This window comes from Erithacus rubecula, assembly GCF_903797595.1.
Source record: "Erithacus rubecula genome assembly, chromosome: 13".
Classification (NCBI taxonomy): domain Eukaryota; kingdom Metazoa; phylum Chordata; class Aves; order Passeriformes; family Muscicapidae; genus Erithacus; species Erithacus rubecula.
In genome coordinates this window covers 18487081-18509753 of record NC_136665.1, presented here as the reverse complement: position 1 = coordinate 18509753, position 22673 = coordinate 18487081, and positions in this window count along the sequence as shown.

The following is a 22673-nucleotide window of genomic DNA, read 5'->3' as shown; positions in this document are numbered from 1 at the left end:
CAGCAAACACCTTGCAAACACCAGCAAAAACTTTGAAATTTTGGGAGCTCTTGACCTCTCTAAGTTGGAAAAATTGCAAAGACTTTATCCAAACCAGTGCTCCTGTCATCTGTGGACAATGTGCATGTCAGTAGGGCCAGAAAATTATGTAATCCAAAGCAGTTGATTTTTGTGATTTTTATTGCTTTTTGTAACTTTTTGTAGTGCTTTTGTAGCTTTTATATGCTTTAATTATTTTTATATTTTAATAAATGTGACGGTAGCTAGGGACGTAGGGCAGCCACAAGGCAGTTAGGTAGCTGATAGTGAGGAGGGACATATTATATTATATTATATTATATTATATTATATTATATTATATTATATTATATTATATTATATTATATTATATTATATTATATTATATTATATTATATTATATTATATTATATTATATTATTATTCATATATTATTATTTCATAACTTATTATTTCAATTACCACCTGATTTGGACCACTTTACTGGATTTGTCTAAGGTGAACGGGCCACCTTTACTTAGCCCAGAAAAAGAACATATATTATTTATATGTGTTCAAAAAATAGCAAATGTTGTCTGCTAATCAGAGCATCCACAGCCCCCTGCTGCCATGGCAGTGTTGGGTTGATGTGGCCAGAAATGTGAATTCTATCCCCATCTGTTGAATCCAGGTGGGGCAGTGACCCTTATCTCTGTGTGAGATATCTCCTGCTAATGGGCCATCTTTAAACCAGCTGGGACAATCATCTTTATCTTCCCACAGCCCATCCTCCCTCCAGGAGATACCACCTGTTAATGGGCCATTGTTACAAACTGGGTGTGGCAGTGACTCTTATCCCTGTGGGAGATATCTCCTGTTAATGGGCCATTGTTTGAAACTGGGTGTGGCAGTGCCCCTGATCTCCTGACACACATTCTCTGCTAATGGGCCATCTTTAAACCATCTGGGCAATCATCTTTATCTTCCCACAGCCCATCCTCCCTCCAGGAGATATCTCCTGTTCATGGCCACTGAGTCCCAGTGCATGGCTGATAAAATTCCATCATCCCACTGGGAGATGCTCCAGCCAGGGCAGGAGCCAAGCCTTTCCTACCCAGAGAAAAACTGAGATTTTGGACACCAAGGAACCTTCTTTCCACTGGATTCCAGAGGAAAGCCAGACCCTTCCACATCATCCCTGGAGCTTCAGAGGAAACTGCACCTTCTCCAGGAGCACTGCTCCAGCTGAGCCACATCTGCCCCTGCAGGAGGATGCAGCACCATGGAATGGGACTGTGCCACCACCCTGACTGACTGACTGTGTCAGCTTGGATTCTGACTCTGGCAGGGTTGGGATTGTTCTGTGTAATACTGCATTTCTATTTTAATTTTCCCAGTAAAGAACTGTTATTCCTAATTCCCCTATCGTTGCCTGAGAGCCCTTAATGTCAAATTGATAATAATTTGGAGGTAGGGGGTTTACATTCTCCATTTCAAAGAGAAGCTTCTGCCTTTATTGGCAGACACCTGTCCTGCACACCAGGACAATGGCACTGCCACTCCCCAGGTCCCTCAGCCTCACTCTGAGCAGGGTCACCCTGCAGCCCCAGAGCGACCCCAACCCACAGAAATGCTCAGGGATGGGTTTGGGACAGAGAGAACATATGCTGAAAGAGACAGCCAGACACCAACACATGCTGAGGAGTCCAGGGGGAACACTGGGATAATCACAAGCTTTCTGTGGATTAATCAGCTGCAGAAATTCTGGAGCAGTGTTAAACACCCAAACACCCACCCAGCTCCCACTGGGACCCACAGCACATCCCAAATCACCCCAGAAAAGCTCTGGCTGCCTTCTGGACCAACAGAAGGGTGACCATGGATGCTTTAAGAGGAGACCAGATCCATTTGCCCGTGTCCAGGGCACCAGCTCCCCCAGGAGCTGCACCACTGTTATTTTTGGCATGCCCTCCACAAAGAGAGGCAGCATATGGAGCTGCCGCCTTGGCACCGTGGCAAATATTGATCCCTGCTGTGACAAAATGTGACAAAGAGTTTGCAAATGACAGCAAGGGCTGGCAGGAGCCTTTTTTTTTCTGTTCTTGGGACAGGGAAGCATCGCAATTGCAGCTGGGGAATTGGATTTTTTTGCTCTAGTTGGGGTGAAGCCATCAAGAAGATGATTATTAGGGAGAGTGAAGGTGTTCAAAATAGAATCTGGCTTAAAGAATGCCTTAAGAACAAGAAAGTAAAACAAGTTGATTTGAAAGGCTTAGATGATTTCTTTTGGAGTACTTCCAAAATGAAGGGTGATGTGTGGAAGGAGACAGAAGAGTTTCACTCCTGCTTTCAAAGTGCTACGTTCGAAGTTTTACACTGTGAACAATATTCTCTTCTTGAAATGCTTGTGGGGTTTTTAATAAAATACTGTCATAAAAAAAAAAAATAACGAAGGGAAAAATTTCTATAAAAGTTCAATCTGACACCCCCAGTCCCCACACAGTTTCATGTAGGAACTTGCTTTGAATTTCACTAAACTGATTTTTTTTCCTGCCAATTTTTAGTTTATGCATGAATCTCCAAATTCAATACCTTACATTGTACTGGAGAAAAATGGACCCAGTGTCATCCTTTTAGGCAGAAACCCAAACTAAAAACAGGGATTTCATTTTTCCCCACCCTCCTCTTTTTGTCTCCCTTAACTCCTGGCTTCTGTTCTGTTTGTAAATCATAAATCTCGAAATTATAAAGAGCAAAATGTGCTAAGAGAAAATGAATTGGGTTGAAAGGCATGAAAGTTTTTCTTTAAGCAGAGCTTTCTCTGAGTTTTAGGAAAAGTTGTGTAGAAGAATCTGACAAACAAACAAAAAAAGCCTTCTATGTAGGCAGATGAGGTGAGCCAAAGGTAACAAAGTCAAAATATAAATGTGAAGAAATAGAGAGGAAAAGCAAAGAGAAATCTGCCATTTTATTTTTAAACACTGCGTTGAAATAGAAGAGCAGAGTGGGAGAAGGTATTAACCCAGAAAAGAGAACAGATTGGGAGGAGACAAGGCAAGGGTAAATGCCATCTGTATTTGTGGTATTACCTACCCAAATAATGAAACTGGATGGAAGTTTTCAGGAGGAAAAAGAGACATATTCAACTTCTTGAAATATTTTCAAGGTCTAGAGCAGGTGGTTTAAGGAAGAAAAGTTCTCCGTCTCCAAAAAAACCTTCAAACCTAACAAAAGGAACCAAAAAACCAACTTGGACTTGGGCAATTTCTTATTAATTATGTTTCTGAATTAATTAACAATTCCCAGTTACTTTCTAACCATAGTAACTGATTTTCCCTCTCTTTTGTCCTGTCCTTTGAGATCTACCCAAAGTTCCCCTTTGAGCAGCTGATGCTGATGTAATTTATGGGCTGTTTATCTCTCCCCTGCCCTGTCATTAATAAAAGAGGGTCACCACTCTTGTTGCTCCAGTTCAAATAAATCAACATCTTCATTGGAATTCAGGTGGGGATGGAAAGGAGAAAATCTGTCACACCTGGAGCAGGACTTCACAGCTGGGAGAACAAAATCAGGAGGAGAACTTGGGGCTGGAGATTTGTCACATTAAAACACTCCCAACCTCCTCACCTGGCACGAAGGATTTGAAAGAAAGAATTGTTCCCTGGGAGGGTGGGGAGGCCCTGGCACAGATTCCCAGAGATCTGCCCTGCATCTCTGGAAGTGCCCAAGGCCAGGTTGGAGAATCCTGGAATAGTGGAAGGTATCCCTGACACGGCAGGGGTGGCACTGGATGGGATTTAAAATCCCTCCACCCCAAACCATTCTGTGATTCTCCCCAGAAAGTCAGAATTTAGACCACAGCCTAATTCTACACAGTTTAGGGAGTCTGGGAGATGTTTCTGCATCCACAAAGCCTTTGCATTCCTGTTAAAGATGCAGAAAGTTCCCTTGGGCTGTGCCAAGCTGGTGTGCCTTGACCTCCTGAGCTGCATTTGCAAGGTCAGAGCCTGCCCTGGTGTCCAGCCCATCTCCAGCACCCCCTGGGACAAGGACACCCAGGCAGGAGCAGCTTTGTTGGCACTGGGTGTTTGGGGGGCACAGGGGGGGTTTGGGGAGTGCTGCTCTCACACTGACTCCTCCACTGAGCATCATTCCCACCTCACCACTCAGTGATTCCCTCCTCCTCCTCCCCTTTGCATTCCTGAATCACTTCACAGGAAAAGCAGCTTTGGAAAAAGAGTGATTATTATATTAAACTAATTTCAGCAGCAGTTAAGATGTGTGGAAGCTGCAGCCTCTGTTGGGTTGTTCTTCTCCAGAAATTTTGGTCAGGGAGCAGAGATAAAAGGACAAATCAGCAAAACCAAAAGAAAAATCTAGATATGGAAAAAATCCCCCAAACTGATGCCACTCAGTTCAAATGAAGCTGATGTTTCAGTCAGAGCCAAAGGTGTGCCAGTGCCCAGGATGGTTTGAATGAGGATTTCACCCCCAGTGCCCCATCACAGGTAAATATTCCACATGGAAATCAATTCCCCCTCACAATTTTAGGTGAAAACTCCCCATTCCTTTGCTGGGAAAAAGATCCATCCTTTTCCCTGGGCCCTTGCTCTGGGTAAGCATCTCTCCTTTATTTCCTTGGATTGCTGAGCAACTGCATGAAAGAAATCAAACCCTTCCATGCAGCCTACAAGGTTATTTGCCTAAGGACTGAAAAATAGAGGCAGGAGGGATTTTTTCTTTTTTTTTTTTTAGGAGTTTGTCTGATTTTATTCTCACTAGCAGACTTCCTCTACTATTTTCAGGGCAGCTTAGTGTCAGATAAAGCATACCAAAAACATATTATTTAAAACCTGTCAAAGAGAACTCGGCTGTGTCTGTAGTGAGAATCTGGCACACTGCTGAATCCTAAAGTTTGTTGCTGCTGCTTGAAGGGAACACAATAGGCTGTGTTCAATGACACCAGACATCTTTCCCTTTTGTATGCTGAGAAAGGCTAGGCAGCAGATTAATAATTCAATGCTCATTAGAAAGTACAACATGCAGTAAGCAATCAGATATAATTAGGCAAAAATATATACATGATTACAGAGTGAACACGATCCACAAACCTATTGCAGGTGAAATAACATCACATTTTCAGTGGAAGGGTCAGGAATAAAAATGGGTCTTGTAAAACACTCGGTTTAAATTGTGATTTTTTTTCCCCCTTTACCATCATCTGTGTGTTAGAAAAATTTTTTCTTTCTAGAATTCTGCAACTCCATCCATCTTCAGATTCACTTTGAGCAGGTTTCTTTATCTTCAAGTCCTGCATTAAAACCAGGCAGAGCTTGTGTCTCCTCCAGATCCTTATATCACATCTCTATACCTCGAGGCAAGTGTATGACCACATAATTGAGGCAGTAAATTGATGACAATTAGCACATTAGCAGTGAATAGCAGCAAGTGATAGTCTTAATTGACAATGCAGTGGTTAGTAATTGATGTTAATGACTCAGAAGAAGGGGAGAATAGTGACTAATAACTGTAATTTTTAGCTGTTTTCCCTGCTGGTGAAACATTGGGGCAGGTGGGGGTGTGGGCTGGTCAGGAGTGCACGGAATTGCCACCTCCAAAACAGCTTGGAGGCTTTAAAGCAGCACTTGGTGCCTTGCTCAGGAGCAAACTCATCAACCCTTCATCAGACAAGCCAGAGGCTGGTCCTGTGCTCCTGCTTTAGGAAAACTGGGAATTCTTTCCCCACATCCCCAATTCCAGGTGTTCATGGCAGAGCTCTGAGTGCTCACAGCAATGAGGGGCTGCTCTCCCTCTCCAAAATGCATTAAATGCACGAGGGAAAGCCCAGGCTTTAAAACAATCCCAGTTTAAAACGTGCCAAAGCCCCGGGCTCTGCTGCCTGGCCAGATGGCAGATTTTGAGCAGCCCTGCCTTATCTGGGGGGCTCCTCTCACTATAAACAACTCCTGAGAATTAAGACCTCGATGCCATTTGCTGGGCTGGATTTTCCCCAGGGTAATGGCAGGATTAGGAGCTTTATTTCCCTGTTACATAGGAATTCTGCTGCTCCTAAAGATATATTCCCTGCATAAGCCACATATTGTATTGAAAACGAAGAGAATTAATCATCCTTCACAGAAAAAACATATGGACAAGCATGTGGGCTGCAACAATTATCCAAAGATACCCAACCTGATGGTGCTGGGAGATGCCTAATTATAGCTTTGGTCTCCCTTTCAGTAGGTGATGTACAACCACAGCCATGGAATAATCCCTTCCCTCAACACTGCTGCCAAGACCCAGCACTGGAGAGCCTTTTTGACACATAAAATATCTCCCTTACATCAAAGCTGAAAATGCTTAAGAATGAGCTTCTTATGAAGCTTTTTATTTTCAATATTGTAGCTCCTGCACCGTATTTTATATCAATTTGGGGAACAATGAAGAGCCAGGCCGTGCCTGGCTCCTGTCTGAGGGTTTTACTCTTCAAGGAGATCATTTCCATCGGAGTTTGGATGATAAAGGACTCCCACCAATCTGGAAATGAGCTCAGTTCTCTTTCTGTTCCTCCCTGAGTGCTCATTACTTGTCCCCAGAGCATCTCCACAGCCTGAGGAACCTTCCCCAGGCCAGGCTGTCACACAGAGCCACAGGGAGGGACCCAATCTGGGTATTTGGGCTGAGTTACACCAGCCAAAGCTTTAGCCTGGTGCTTGGACTGCTGGTGACTCCTCAAGGTGAGGACTCACCCCAAAAAATCCACAGAGGGTTTCTCCAGTGCTGCACCTTGGGGTGAATCCAGGACTCCCCTGGTACTCTAGTGCTTCCATCTTCTCCCCACTGGCATGAGAAGGGAATTTTTGGCTCCTTTTTATTTCAGCAGTAGAAGAAGTGATGGAAATTCTCCCTGGATAAATATGAATGTTTTTATTCCTTTTATTCCTTTCTGCAGAGGGGGTGCTGTGTGTCTGTGGTTGGAGAAGGGTCTGGTGGAGCAGGTTTGACTGCAGCTCCTGTTTCTGCTTAGATTGGAAGGCAGAGGAACAATCTGTTAAGAAAGAAGAGAACAAGAACAGCCAAGGGGCCACTCCAAGTCACTGAGGCATCCACAAAAGCCAAACTGTGGAAATTATTCAGGTGCACTGGAAATGAAAACTTTTTTCTTGGTCACAGGCAGGTTTTGTAGATAACTTGTGTCCAGGCAGACCCACAGATTGTTGCATTAATAAAAGAAAATATTTCATTCCCAAAGGGTGACGTTTTGGGAAGTCTCTTCACCCTCAGAAAGCCAAGGACTGTTTTCATCCAGCTGTTGCTTCCTGTGGCACAAATATTTAATTTAAAAGACCATATTTAACGATGCTCTGCTCACATCCTCTCATGGAACTTTTTCAGCTTTGGTGCCTGAAGATCACGACAGCATTTGTCTTCAATAAATGCATGCATTAATTTTTTATTTAGCAAGGGGAGTAACTCATTAGGCAGGACTCAAACACACCCTGATGACTGTGACCTCTGCTCGTGGCACTTGTTTCCCAGTGCTGCTACACGGTTTCCTTGTACCTCCAGAGCATATAAATGTGATATCTCTGAGAAATCACACACTGCCAGGTGAGAAGGGCTGAAAACACAAGTGAATAAAAGCAACCCAGCTCTTTGCAGCAAGTGGAGGGCTCCAAAGCGAGTGCTGGAATTCTCCTTGATGCTGAAGTGAATTCTGAGGGTGCTCAGAGCTTTTCTCCCACTCAATCAGTGCTCGAGTGCAGGGAGAGCTGCACGAGGGTTCCTCCAGCAGAAATCCCAGGGATCTCCCCCAAAACAGAGGCTTCTGTCCCCAGGAGGGGTTTGTACACACACTGGGCATTCTGCAGGGACAAGGCCCCTGCCCCAAACTGAGACACCTCAAATTCCTCAAACCCACCCAGACACAGGAGGGACTGAAACCTCTTAGAGAGATGTAAAGCTTTGAGAAAAGTGATGAGAGAAATGTGAAATCTTCAGCTGCTTCTCTGATTTGATTGTGAAACTTCACTCTCAGCACTGCAATGCTATTGTGGAGCAGAGAACAGACTTTCTCAAAGCTGCTTTTTCCAGCCACCAGGAATTTTCTCAGCCTACCTAAAGCAGATCTGTGGGAGAAAAGAAGCAGCAGCAATGTCCATTTTTAATTTCCCAGGCATATTTTGCAGGCTGCTGCCCAGAGCTTCAGCAGCAGGGTGGTGGTGGATTGCTCTGGGTCCATGCTGATCCCTGGAGGGTCACAGCATCCCAACACTGGGCACATCAGCCTTTGTTTGTGCAGCACCATTCCTGGTTCCAGCAAATCTCAGGAGTGAAGGTGCCAGGTTTTCAGTCAGGGTAATTTTCTGTGGGTCCTTCAGCCCCAAAAGGCTCAGTGGGTTCAGGCCCTGAGTCCCAATATTTTGGAAATCTGCAGCTCCCCCAGACCCAGACCTTTCCTGCTGCCTTTTTACAGCCAGGAACTGTTTTTCTCAGTGCTCATGACAAAATTTTATTATTATTTTTATTATATCAATGGAAGCCCAGGACCTGCAGCAAGTTTGGCTGCTGCTGATGATTAAAAGAAAAAAGAATGAAGGGAAGAGAGAGAGAAAAACCCTAAAATTTCAGCATGATTTTTAATATCATTTGTACCATGATTTTATTGGCTGCATATTAAGAATACACACAACATAACCAAAATAATGGCTCAGTGACATCTCAGTGTCCAGCTCTGCCTGTTGCATTTGACTGGAATGATTCATCTACCCTGGTCACAAACCCATTGTGAGCAACTTGTAGAAAGTTAAATAAATACCAGCAATGTGAATTTGCATTTAACCAGAATTTATGAGCTTTTATAAATCTATTTTGTGCAAAACAAATTATTATAATGATGGCTGAGTAAGAAGCAGTGCCACACAAGACTTAATTCAAATGCCTTTCTTGTTCTATTCTCTTGTTTTAATTTTCTAGCTCTGCTGAATAACTTGAAATCTTTGCAGCTGTAGCAAAGTGCTTCATATATAATGTATAGATCACATCCTCTTGCCATTTTTCACAGGTGCCTGGCTATTATATGGTTCAGAATTCATTCATAGTGCCTATTAGAGGTCTTTATATGTAACTGACTTCCTTTCTTGAATATTTATAGCTTTTATGAGACATTTATGGGTAGACCCAACAAGAGTTTCTAAGGAAATACTGGGAAATGGTTCTGTAGAACATCATTAATATACTGTTCTGTGATGGTAATGGCCACAAATGTCATCTAATTGCTGCATTCCTGCTTTGTCTGAGCGTGGTATTGATGGGGAGACTGCTCCAGAGAGCCTCTCCAGCCTAAAAAATCTTCTGGGAAGCAATTTGGCTCCCAAGGAATGTTACACATTTCAGCTGGAAATGAAGCATTCCAGGCAGGATATCAGCCTTCCAGGAGGGGAAGGGGATTACAAGAAGGGTGGAGGGGACAAGGTGTGGAGTAGAACAAGGGGGGGATGGCTGTGAGATGGAAAAGGGAACATTTGGATGGGATTTGGGCAGGAATTGTTCCCTGGCAGGGTGGGCAGCCCTGGCACAGGCTGCCCCTGGATCCCTGGAGTGTCCCAGGCCAGGCTGGACAGGACTGGGAACACCTGGGACAGTGGAAGTGTCCCTGCCATGGATGGGGTTGGAAATAAAAGATCTTTAGAGACCCTTCCAACACAAACCATTCTGATTCTGGGATTCCCTGATTCTTCCCAGAGCCATTAACACCCATCATGAAATCCCCAGGTAGAGCCCAGTGATGAAGTTTGGCTTTTTTGACTTTACTATTAAATTCTGAGGATTGTTAAATTAAAACCAAATTAATATTTCTGGGAATAATCACTTATGTACCTCTGTCACTGTGTAAAACCTGGAGGGACCAAACAGAAATACAGATATAAACTGGCACAGGTGCCCAGAGCAGCCCCTGGATCCCTGGAATGTCCCAGGCCAGGCTGGACATTGGGACTGGGACACGCTGGGACAGTGGGAGGTCTCCCTGCCATGGCAGGGGTGGCACTGGGTGGGATTTAATGCCCTTCCCAACCCATTTTGCCATTTATGACTCTGTAAAAATACAACACTTATGAACAACTGAGCAGTAATAGCTGGTAAATAGTAGAAAAAAAATGAAATTAAATGAAATAAAATAACTCCCAGCCCAACCCATTCCCTGTCTCCATCACCTCGTGGTGCAAATTGAGACAAGCCCAGGCTGCTCTGGGAGGTTTGTCCTTGCTGTGACAAGGACAGTGCTGAGATCCCAGGCAGCACCTCAGGCCAGTGGCTCACTGTGAGACAGAGAGGCTGGTGGGGAGAGGAAATATTGGATAATATTTGTCAGCAAATTGAGGAAGGCTCAGAGACAGCTCAGGGTGTGGGACAACATCTGCTCCCCCTAATAAAGCTGTATCCATCAGTGCCATCCATGGGAACACACACACACCTCCCTGTTCCTCCCTTATTTACCACTCAGCTCAGGGAGGAGGGCTGGAAATTTGGATAAAAACTATAATGGGATTAATGTTGGTGAGAAAGCACAGAGCCTTGTTTTTCCATGCAGAAATGCTGCAGGGAGAGTGTTTCACTCAGCAGGTGCAGTGCAGCAACAGTGGAATCCAGATTTTAATCCCAAAGATGGCCAAATAAATGGATTATGGGATAAACTTGGGTATGTGCTAAGACCTTTAACAAATTAGGCAAATTTAAAGAGTTTCTGTGGGTGCAGAATAAACTACACACCCTTTTAAATTACAAATATCTTTCTATATTTTCCAGATAAAATTTTAATAAATAAGGTGTGAAATTTAGTTTAACTGCTGGTATTGAGGGTGAGTGTTGATGCTTCTTTCAAGTTTGTGAGATAATTCGCAAGACATGAGAATTCCAAGTAATATTTAACAGTTTTTTGAGGCAAAAATGAAAGGATTTTTGCATGTTCTTCCCTTTATCCCTCAGACTGCTCAGTGTACTTCCCCAGCACTCCCTGTCACTGGGATGAGACTTCTCTCTGGAGTAGCTCCTGGCATCTGGAACAGCTTTTCTGCAACTTCCATGCTTCACCAGTTCCATCTATTTTTATATCTCATCTCTTCTCCCCTGACTATCTCTTTTAATTTCTCTCCATCTGCTTTTTATATTAACTTTATAACTCCATGTAACATTTGCAATGCAGTTTGCATGCAAAGCACCAGCCACCCAAAATAATGCTGAGCTTGGGGTGAACCCTGTGCCGTGGCCCTGCTGCTCTGGGAAAAGGTGGGAGCAGCTCCTGGGCACTGGGCAGAGCAGAGAACTTCTGCATTTTAATATTTCAGCATCAGCCCTCAGGATGGAGCAACACAGGAACCAAGAGAGTGGAGCTTGCAGACAAAGAAAGTGAAATATTTATGAGCAAAGTGATGGAGAAACCCCTTTTTATTTATCCAGATAAATCTGGAACTCAGCTGGCTTTACAGCTAATAAAAAAATGTCCAAATCCAGTGCTCCAATGTCCAGATTTTGCCTTTAATTTTGTCCACAGGTCCTATAGATTTTCACAGTCCATAAATAAACCCCTCCCAATGGAGGAAAACTCCCCCTTTGTCAATTCCCTGTCAGAGTTTACAAAAGGTTCCAGCAGGTCACTCCCCATCTCCAATTCTGAGAGGGATTTCAGACCCTTTAAAATCAAACTGAGTGACTCAAGCTGGTGGTTTTAACTTCCCAGTCAGTTACAGCCATGACCCAGCACAGAACATGGGAGATTCAGAATTAATTTGGATTAAATGCTGGAGACAGAAGGAATGCACTCAGTGCAGGTTCTGAGGTGCTTTGGAAACCCTGCTGTGTTTCAGCTGCACATAAACCTGCATTTCTTGGTCTCTACTCCTCTAAATAACTTTTTACTACAGCTAACAAATCTTCAAGGCTATGTAACCTGTGTTTCACCCACCCTGACCCTCACACCACTTCCCAGTGTAAAACACCACCAGTGTGTTTCCCTCTGTGCTGGGCAAAGTCAATTTTTCTTTTTGATGTCGCTGGAGTTCATTTTATCTTGTGCCAGTATATTAAAAATCTATTAATGTTTCACACATAAAATGAACACAAATCGAGCTCCTGGAAGATTTATGCTGCAACCTGAGAGGGCCCCAAAGTAACTCCAGCATTATTATACCCCTGCCTGTGCCAAATTGAACTCCTAACACTGCTGACAAATGCTCCAAAATTCACATGGATTTCTCCCTGACCACTCTCCCAGTCCCCACTGCAAGTCAAGCCAGTGAATTACACTTCCCAGAGCCACCCCTTCACCTGCAGAAAGAGAAATCCAGCAGGAAATCCAGATGTGCTCAGAATTGCTCCACTGAAATGGATGTGAGTTATCCTTGAAAATCAGGCAACATCAGTCTCTCCCTTATTATTCACTGTCTGCCTCTGGAATACCAACTCAGAGCCTAAATACCAATTCTTTGCTCAGGCACTCAGGGCTCTTCCCATGATTTCTTCCTCTGTGTGCTCATGGCTTTAAAACTTATTTATGCCTCTTCTTTTCAAAAGGCTGTGGATTACAGTTATTTTCTTTGCTTGCCCTTTTTTTTTTGGCAGTCCTTCAAGATGTCCAGCTTAGCCTGTTATGACATGGTTTATGAACTTAAGCCAGTGGTACAAGCAAGCTGCTGGAGCTGAAATCAGGGGCTGAACAGCTCAGGAGTTTTCAGAGCTCGTGGGCTGAATACAGCAGAAAATTGGGCTTGGAGAGATTTGGGAGAGCCATGGAATCCTCCCCATTGCCAGGGAGGACCAGCTCTCCCCAGACCAGGCTGGGCAGGTGCTTCTCTGACCTGTTCTGCTCTGCTCTTATGGAGAGTCCATGGATTCCCTTTGCATTTTTTTCTTTTTCTTTTTTTTTTTTTTTCAGCAATCACCTTTCCAAATTACAGAGATTTTTTTTTTTTCTTAAAACCATAAATATCTTTCATTGCAATTGGATCCCTGACTGCTTTATCCAACCCCAGGCAAGCAAGGAAAGCAGCCTAACCCCTTCCCAGAAATGACCTTTTAGCCTTTTGAACTCATCCTGACCAAACAGCTGCCACTTATTTCCATCTATCCTGATTTTCATAACAGGAGAAAAAAAGAAAACTTTTGGTGGTTGGCACCATCCTCCCCTTCCTGCAGGAAGGACCCACACCTGCTCAGTAAAGGCCACAAATTGATCCTTTCCTTTCAAAATCTGCTCCAGTTACCTTTCCTGAATAAGTACAGGTTATTCCTTTATCCTGTAATATTTGGATAGAAGAAAGGAGATAGAAAAATACATTTCTTTTATAAAAGAAATAGAAAAATACATGTCTTCCATAAAGGAAATACCTTTGTTGTGTCTTTCCTTCCCCCCCTCTGTTGCTGTTCTTCACATTGATTAAATCTTCATTTAGCTTCATCATTTTTCTCAGGTCTTGTCTCACATGCTCACTACACCTGGTTTCATAATCTGTTGTCATGGAAATCAGACAGATGTCAAAAACATGCCTTTGTCACTTAATTGTGTAATCCACACACAAGAGAAAGAATAATGGAGAGAAGTTTTGCAGGTTAAAGCAAAACAAGGAGACAACAGTGAGCTAAGGCCCCCCCAAAATTCCCTTTCCCACAGATCATTGTTCTCCCTGCAGCCACGGAGGAATGAAAACTTGCTGGTATTGTTCCTGTCTGCTCAGTTTTACCTGTTATTTTGGAACTACAGGCTCCTGGCCCCTGTCCTGGGAAGGATTTGGTGGCACAGGAGCAGATGTGGCCATGCCTGGTGAGCTGCTCAGCCAGGTGGGGTTGGCAGGTGCTGGGGGAGCTTTAGAGGGTCAATCCCCCAAATGCAGCAGGATGGATGCCCAGCTCTCTCCAGAGAGATTTCAGCCCTTGCTGGGGCTGCAGAGCCTCTTGGCTGAGCTGAGCTTGGTGTCACCAGAGCACCGAGCTTGGGTTTGCCCCAAAATACTGTGACCCACCTGTCCATTTTTATCTCAGCTGAAGAGTGGGGTGAAAATCAATCTCAAGGTTTTCCAGGGCTGGAAATAGAGGCAGCCAGCTGTGCTTCTTACTCAGGTGCTGCTCTTGTGCCCAAGCTTTATCAGATCAACATCCACAGCAAAATCTGGAGGAATTTTGTGCTTTTAGTGCTCAGCAGCTCTGTTGAGGACTTCACCTCCCATGTGTGTTCACACAGCAGTTCTCCAGTCACCTGGTTAGATTCCCTTCTATTTTTTATCAAGTTCCTACTAAGTACAGAATAGATTTTTTTATGCTTGTTACAAGAGTAGCCCATGATATCTGCTTATACATCTATTTTAAAATGTCAGCCAGACAAATGAACCTTGCTAAAATAATGCTGGATCTACAGAAATTCCCTGCACACAGGAAATGTGCAGTGATTCCTTGCAGCTGGATCCTGCTCTGTAAATTAACCACAGCAACTCTTGGTGAAAACACAAAGAATTTTATTTTAAGGTACAAAAAATACATTTGAATCTGTGTTATTCTAGGCAAAGCAGTGAAATGAAGGATTGAAATGAGGGTGGAAGGAAGGATGGGAGGAAAGGAGGAAGGGATGAGCCTGATCTGAGGCTGAATTTGCTGAGTGTGGCTGTGGAGGGAACAACCTTGAATTACAAATTGAGCACATCTGCCCAGACACCACTCAAACCTCAGCTCCCTCCACTCCCACACAGCCCCTTTCCAGGTGAGAACAGCATTTCCCAGAGCTCAGGAGCTGCCAAACATGCAGGGAGCCCAAAATCTGCTCAGGGTCCCAAAGTGCCACCAGCACTGTGGCACCACTCAGCATCCAGCAGCCTTTGAATATTTCATCCAGCACAATGAATTGTGGCTTTTCAGGATTAATTCACATTGCTGCAGCCACCTTAGCACTGGGGAAGGGTAAAATTAACGTGTTATTTACGCTGAAATGACGTTGGTGTTCCTGGAAGGCTGGAAAAGGGAATAATTTTGAATAAATTATTGATGGTTTTAAAAGCCTTGCCTATTGATTACAGGTTATGCTCTTAGATTAAAAGAGTGCAGCTAAGTCCTGTCAGAGTCTTTCAAAGTCAGAGCTCATCAGAGTAAACAAGTGCTGTATGCCAGAGCAGCCAAAGAGGAGTAAAAGTTTAAAAATTGCTTTATGGTATAACCACCTTCTGTTTATCATTACTTTTTTCCTTCTAAAAATGACTAGAAGCAAATTAATTCCATATTCTAGGAAATGGAACAAAACTCCAAGAGGCTCATCATAGTGACCCTGGCAATAGCTCATCTCCTGGATTTTCCCCAAACTCTCACCCACAGATTCTCTAAAATGTTTTGTGTTGTTCTAAACACAGTGGCAGCATCACCACGGGTTATTCCCAATTTCCTCCTGGCTAACTGAAGGATCCTATTACAGTGTTTAGTTTTTATTCTGTCTCTCCACACAATGTGCTGTGGTCGTGTGCATTTCACCCTAGAGGTCTCCAGCAAATTCCTGTAATTACTTCTCCCCATCTCTTGTTCATTTATTCCAAGTGAAATTATCTCCGAACATTAGTTCCATTTGCTAAATCTCTTCTTGCTTTATTAACTTTAATCAAAGTGATATATTCTGCTAAATGAAAGGTGGTCTGGATGCCCATACCTGGCTCAGCCCTCTTCCCAGGGGGAAACACCCTCTTGAAACAGTGACACAAGTTAATTTTGCAATTATCAGAATGGAATTTGGCCACTGTAATTTCCATTATTGAACAGTTGCCACTGATGCCATTTAAAAGCTGCCTGCCTGCTGCAAAAGAGATCTGAAAAAAAATCCTGTGTGCAGTCACTTGAATTTCCAAGTGAGTTCTCTGTGCCATGGAGATGCAACTCCACCACTGTTTGCTTTTCATGGGGTTTGGAGGGAAGGGGAATTCAGCTGGGCAAAGTGCACTCCCTGCTCATGGAGGGATGTGATTAAAGGAAGGGAAAGAGAAAGGGCTTGGCTTTCATTTGTATTTATTTTTAGAATTGGTGAGCTGCACAGATTCAGCACAAAAGGCTGCTTAAACACTTTACAACTCTCATTGCTGCTAAGGAAAAAAAAAAAACTCCCAGAATGAAAAAAAAACAAAACCAAAAAACCACATGAGAAGGATGACAGATTTAAAAATCCTCATTAAAATCAACCCAAGCAGACCTCTCAAACCATTTTGACTTCAATTACTCTGCTTTGCTGTGCCAAACACACACTCACTGCCCAGCCCTGTTCCCATGGCAGGCAGGGGAAATATTGGCCCTTGTCTGAGCAGAAGGGAGCAGCAGTTCAAGAGTCAGGCCAGAGATCTCTGAAGAACAGATAAAAGCTCAGCCTCCAGCTCCTGTTTTCAGTGTGCTCAAACGAAGATGTTAAAGAAAAGATGATTCTTTATATATACAGAGCAACGTGGAAAATAAAGAGGTAAATTTATGTTGATGCTGTTTATTGTCTGTCTGAATTCCTGCATGGAAAGATGAAGGGAGGGAATGTCCTCCTTTGTGCCATCATAACAGGAGCTTGGATTTTGGGGTTGTTTTGAGGTTTTTTTTGCCAATATAAAAGCATTGCTAAAGTTCAGAGATTGTAAAAAAAAAAAAAAAAAAAGTATATGTATATTTATATGCATATTCATATGTATTTATATTTTTATATATAATATATATATATATATTTATATATTTTTATTTTCATCCTAAATTTATATTTATATATATTTATATCCTAATTTTAGGATATTTCCCAGTAATGCACAAAAAAGTACTTTGTCACAATAAACTCAATTCCTCCTGAAGCACATCACTGCTGTGTGTCAGATTTTGGGGGCTGAATAATGAATTGATTGGGAGGAAAACACTGAGTCAAGTGGAAAAGCAAAATGAAAAAGATGAAAAGCCTGGCACGACACAATTCAGGAACTTTCTGTGCCAACAAAAAGCAGAGGAAATTCCAGAATGGGCTCCTCACGTGTGATTTTTCACTCTGCCCTGCCTGAGCTGCTGGCCAGCTCTGGCTTCTGAAGCTGTCTCTGAAACCTGCTAAAACTGAGACCCAAAATCATCAGGCTCATTCAGCAGCACCCAAACCCCAAATGTAACAAAACTGGAGAGGGAATGACTGAGCCTGCAGCTCCTGGGGAGTCCTGGGCTCAACTGCAGCAAATCCATCATTAACCAGTTTTATGGGATCAGTTTTGACTGTCCCAGAAAATTCCCTGACTTCTCAAATAGCAGCAGGGGATATTTGGAAGTTACTGCAGATTTCTGGCTTATTCCAAGTGGAATTTGTAACCCTGCAAACAAAAGGGGCAAGAACCAGCCCTGGAGTGCCAGGGCAGGATCCCAACTGCATCATTTGATCCCTGATGTGCTCACAGATGTGGGATCCACCTTTCCAATGGCACAGATAAATTCCTTTCCCAATGGCACAAATCAATTCCTTTACCAATGGCACAGATAAATTCCTTTTCCAATGGCACAAATCAATTCCTTCCCAATGCAATCCCAGGAAGGGGCTCAGGATCCATCCCACTCTTTGCTCTGCTCTCATTGTGAATTCATACATTCCTTATAGGATTTACCTTCCTCCTGTCTGGACAAGAAAGTTTTAGAAGGACTGAGAAAGATTCTTTGCACAAGAATCTGAGCTTATCAATAAATATTAATAAGGAAAAGCAACAGGAAAAAGAACAGCAAGGGGAAAATAATAAAAATAAAATTATGTTTCCAAGCCCTCAGAGCCTTCAGCTCTTTGTATTTTTTTTTTCCAGATACATCTCTAATCCTCCCACTGCCTCCCAAAAAGAGCTTTGCTAACCTGTGGAAATTTGATAGCTGGCCTCTTTTGTCCTGAATTTATCAATGTAGAAGTCCCATTGCAGGTTTGAAAATTAATAACAGCACAATCCCTGTGCCTTACCTGAGTGAATTTGATGTCTTTTCATGCTGTTCATCTTCAAATATCTGGACTGGTACTTTCCACTCTCCCTCAAGAGAAGATTTAAATCTCTCCCTCACATACTGGGAAGCAAGTTATCATTTTTAAGGCTTTGTTGTAAGACTCAGACCCTTGCTGGTCTAATTATATGTTAGGTAAAAAACACAGGAGATGTTTATCTCTTACATCAGCTGTCTTGCAAAATCAGAAATCTAAAACAAGCCTGTGGAAGCTGATAAGGCAAAAGGAAAAAGAAAAGCCCAGGTAGCAGAAACAAATAGGACAGACCCACATTAATGGGTGGTTTTGGAAAGGATTGGTACAAATCCTTTCCAAACAGGGATTTTTGAGAGCAAGGAGCCACTTTTAGATATCTCTGAACTTGTTCCCTTTAAACTGAGCCACACTCCCAGTGTTTGCAGTGGATGGATCATTCCTGAAGTTTCTTAAATGTGACAAAAATATAAATCACCTGGAATCTACGTTTCAGGCACTGCATTATTTGATATGTGTTAGCTGATCCTTTTACCCTCTGTGAGCCATCAAAATGGAAGGTTGAAAATATCAAGGTCTGCTAATTAACATCTTAATGTGATTGATGTCTTATTTTGATTACTTCAGTTTTACAGATTTAATTTTAGACTGTGCACAGGTCTCTCATGTCAGCAGCTCTATCATTTATACAAAGAGTGAAATTCTTTTTTACAGCAATTTTTAAATAAAGGAAGTTATTCTAAGCCAGTAAAAAACATGCAGTTTTCTGTCATGTGGTGCTTAAAGCATTTTGTTTTTAAGTTGACTTTAAAATAAGAAATTCTAATGAATGGGGAGTAGTCAGTGTCTTCACAGATATCATTCATCCTCCTAAGAAACAATCTTTAAAACTAGAATTGCCACCAGGAACAGCTAAGAAAAATAAAAAAATATTCAAAATATGTCATGTTTCTAATGAAGTAAATTGCAGAGATGCACATAAATATTTAAAGAAAAACCTCTTTTTGTAAAGAATATATGTTCTCATGATAGTGGAGCTGGATTGGATTAAATCATGCAATTTTAGTATTTAGGAGTCCATGGAATTTTAATATTTAGGAGGTGGACAGAGCACACTCCTCACATTCTCACACATCAGCAGGGCAGAGGTGAATTTTTGGCCAGGACATCAGGGACCTGAGCCAGACCAAGTTTTCATAGAGTCACCAAATATCCTGAGCTGGATCTTGAGCTGGATTCCAGCTCTGGAATCCCTTCCTGGAGAAAGGTTTGCCAGTTCATCCCTTCACACCCAGGCTGTGCAAAAAATTCCAGAAAGGTGCTGGGGCTGCCAGTGACATCAGCAGCAGGTCCCAGCTGGGTGACAGGAATTGTAGAGTTGCTAAAACCAAAAATTTCAACTTCTTATAATGAGAATAGATGAACTGAAACCCTGAGAAATGACAGAACCCCCACATCCAGCTTTTCCACAACACATCTAAAACCAGCAAAGAGGTTAACCAGGAATAACCAATGCAGCAATATAACTGGGACACAACTGACTGCAAATCACAAAATAAATAACAAATCCCAACACAAAATAAAAATTAAATAAAATAAAAAAATCAAATGCACTGGGGAGAGGTGAGGGCAGCAGCTGCTTTGGTGATCCTGCACGTTTGCAGGGGCAGGTAGAGCACTTTGTTACCCTGGAGCAGGCACAGAGCAGGGATTTCCAACAAATGGAGACCTTCTGCTGCAGCTTATGTTGCTTTGTCCCTGCTGCTGTTGTGGGATTTATCTGAAGTTCACAGGCTGGCTGAAGTGGCCACTAATCTCCCACTGAGAGCCTTTGCAGCAGGGCAGCTGCTGAAGCTGCTCCCATCCAGGCACAGGAGCCAGCCAGGAGGATTTTGGGGGGATTGTTCTGTGAAACAGGTGAAAGCAGGTTTCTTCCTGCCTGGAAATGTTGGGGAACAAATTTTGGCCTCACTTCAAGTGTGTCTCTCCTCAGGAATTGAGCACAAGCACAAACTTGAGTTTTCAGTTCACTCCTGCTAATGCTGCTGTGCTGGCAGGAAAGGGATTTTGTATGTGAATGGGGTTGCAGTGAGAAACCACACACCTGGAAAAAAAACAAACACACAGAATAAAAATATAAGAGAAAGGCACCAAACAGAGGGAGAAATCCCCTGGGGAGGGCAGGATTAACTGAGTGCTTTGCTGTGTGTTAAGGTGCTTTATTTAGTGCTGCTGAGCATCTCCAGTTTGTTTTATTCTGCACTCCAGAAAAACAGAGAGCAGCAAGCTCCAGACCAGGCATCCTGTGTGCTGTGCTGCTGATCACCTTACCTGTGCCTTCCCTGTGCTTCCAGGATCTGCCTGTTGGCCAGGGGTTTATGTGTAGAGAGGAGATTTTTGGTCACAGCTGCAGTTTCCTGTAGCTGGGTGCTCCTTGCACAGCTGCCAGCATGGGGAATTCTGCACATGCCACAAAGAAAGCAATAATTAGTGAAGGATTCAGCCACATGGGGGGTTAATGGGATATTAATTCCCATCAGTGAGGCAAAACAGGAGGGTTTGCCCCAAATCTGTGAGTGCAGAAGGAGGGCAAAGCCTCTGGGAGCAGTTTTCAGAGCTGGACCTGCTGAGCTGCTCCTGAAGTTTTCCAGAGCCATGCAACCATCAAGGCTGGAAAAGAGCTCTGGGAGAGTCCAGCCTTTAATGGCCATCCCATATCCCAGAGCCAAATCCCTTTGGACACTTTAGGATGGGGATCCCCCACTGCCCTGGGCAGCTCTACCCCCCTTTCCATGAAGAAATTTTTCCCAATTGTCACAAACCCATTTCCATGAAGAATTTTTTCCCAATAGCCACAAAACCCCAAACCCCAAAGTCCAGGAGAGAGAAACCCAGCAGCTGTCAGGGGAATGGGCAGAGGGAAATTTCTTTTTCCACTTCAGGTACAAACCTGAGGACAAGGTGTGTGCCAAGAACAGCAGAAATCAGATGTGCTGAAAGAATTCTCCATTCTTCATCTCAGCTTCCCACATTCATTGTAGGCCAGCCTGTATTTAACCACAGAAAATTGGACATAATATAATTAAGCCAAAATATTCTTTATTTTTCTATTGCAAATGGTAATAACAGCAAATCATGGTAAATAATTATGGGCTGCTTACAGAATTTCTGTAGGTAAAACAATGGACTTTTTCCTTTTGATAAGATTTTAGAACTGTACAGACTTTATAGCTGGAGAAGTAAATTACTTTTCCCGTGGTTTCAACATAATGGGCTGTGCAGATAAAGGATTTTTGTGGGAATGTGAATGCTTCCAGATGTTTCACATATTTTCCTCATTGATTTAAACATAATCTTCACATGACTGTGCACTGAGAGTTCATGCAAGTTATGCATAAAGGCACTAATGCACAGAGGCAGGGATTTGGAAGAAGAAAATGTGAAATTTTATACCAGTTTTAAATGCAAATGATGATTTGATTGACTATATCTAGGCAGAAATGCTGCTAGGTGTGGAACTTTGCTTTATTTCTGATATTGCACCTGGAGAATTCAAATCTATAAAACTAATTAGCTGATTAGTTTCAATAGATGCACTCTAAAGTGAGCTGGGGGTACTTTTTTGCCCAATTTTAAGATTTTAAAGTTTACTGAATTATTTGCAGGGTTTACTAAACGATTGGAAAGATATTTTGGGGGGAAAAAATAAAAAATGTAATCTAAACTCATATACCAAAAAAACAGAGATTCCCTCAAAGCAGAAATGTGTTTGATCTGCCAGTGTGTTAATAGATAAATAACCTTTTATGACACAAAATTTCTTAAGTTCAGGGATATTTGAGTTGAGGTGTTGAATAGAGCAAAGAAACAGCATTGTCATAAACTGACTTACCTGCAGTGTGATTTGAAATTTCATTATAAACTTTGCAAATTATTTGAATTGAGGATTGTGATAGAAAAGCAGATTTTACCAACTTTTACTTGAAATATTCTGGTCTCCAGTGAAGTTTGCAGAAGCTCTGGGGGTGCTGTGGAGGGCAGGGGGAGCTGGGGCTCAGGGCTGGCTCCAGGATTTATGGTCCCCAAATTCAGCTCTTCTCACAACCCAATTTTCCTTCCTGAGGGTGTTTGCTTGGACTCTGACCCCACTCACCACTAATTCCAGCAATTTTCAGGCACGGCAGGAGAATCTTCCAGGAGAGATTTTACTTCTAAATCAGTTTTTAGAAGGATTTGAGTGAATTCTGGAGATTATTTGCAATAACAGGGGCTCAGACTTGGACTTGATCCTACAGCTCTTTTCAACCTTAATGATTTTATGATTTTGTACTCACCAGAAAGTTTTAGCAACTCTTTGTGACTATCTCTGTTGATGGGAGGACAGCAGAGTGACATTTCTGCTTTAAAATAACCCAAACTGAGTTTTTGAGGGGCTCACTGGGCACAGACAGAGATGCAAGCAGAGCCAGAAGGGCTTTGGCTCCCTCATCCTGGTGGGCTCCAGGAGAGCCAAGAGGATCTTGGCAAACACTGCTGAGTACAAAACAAAACCATCATCTTGATAACAGTGCACTTCTCTAAAGCTGTGGGCTCTGGGAAGCCACAAAGGGACTGTGGATCCAGGTTAAGAGCTGGAAATCAAAGGCATTAGGAAGTGCAGCCAGAAGATGCTGATAAGGAACAGTCTCAGTTCCTCTGG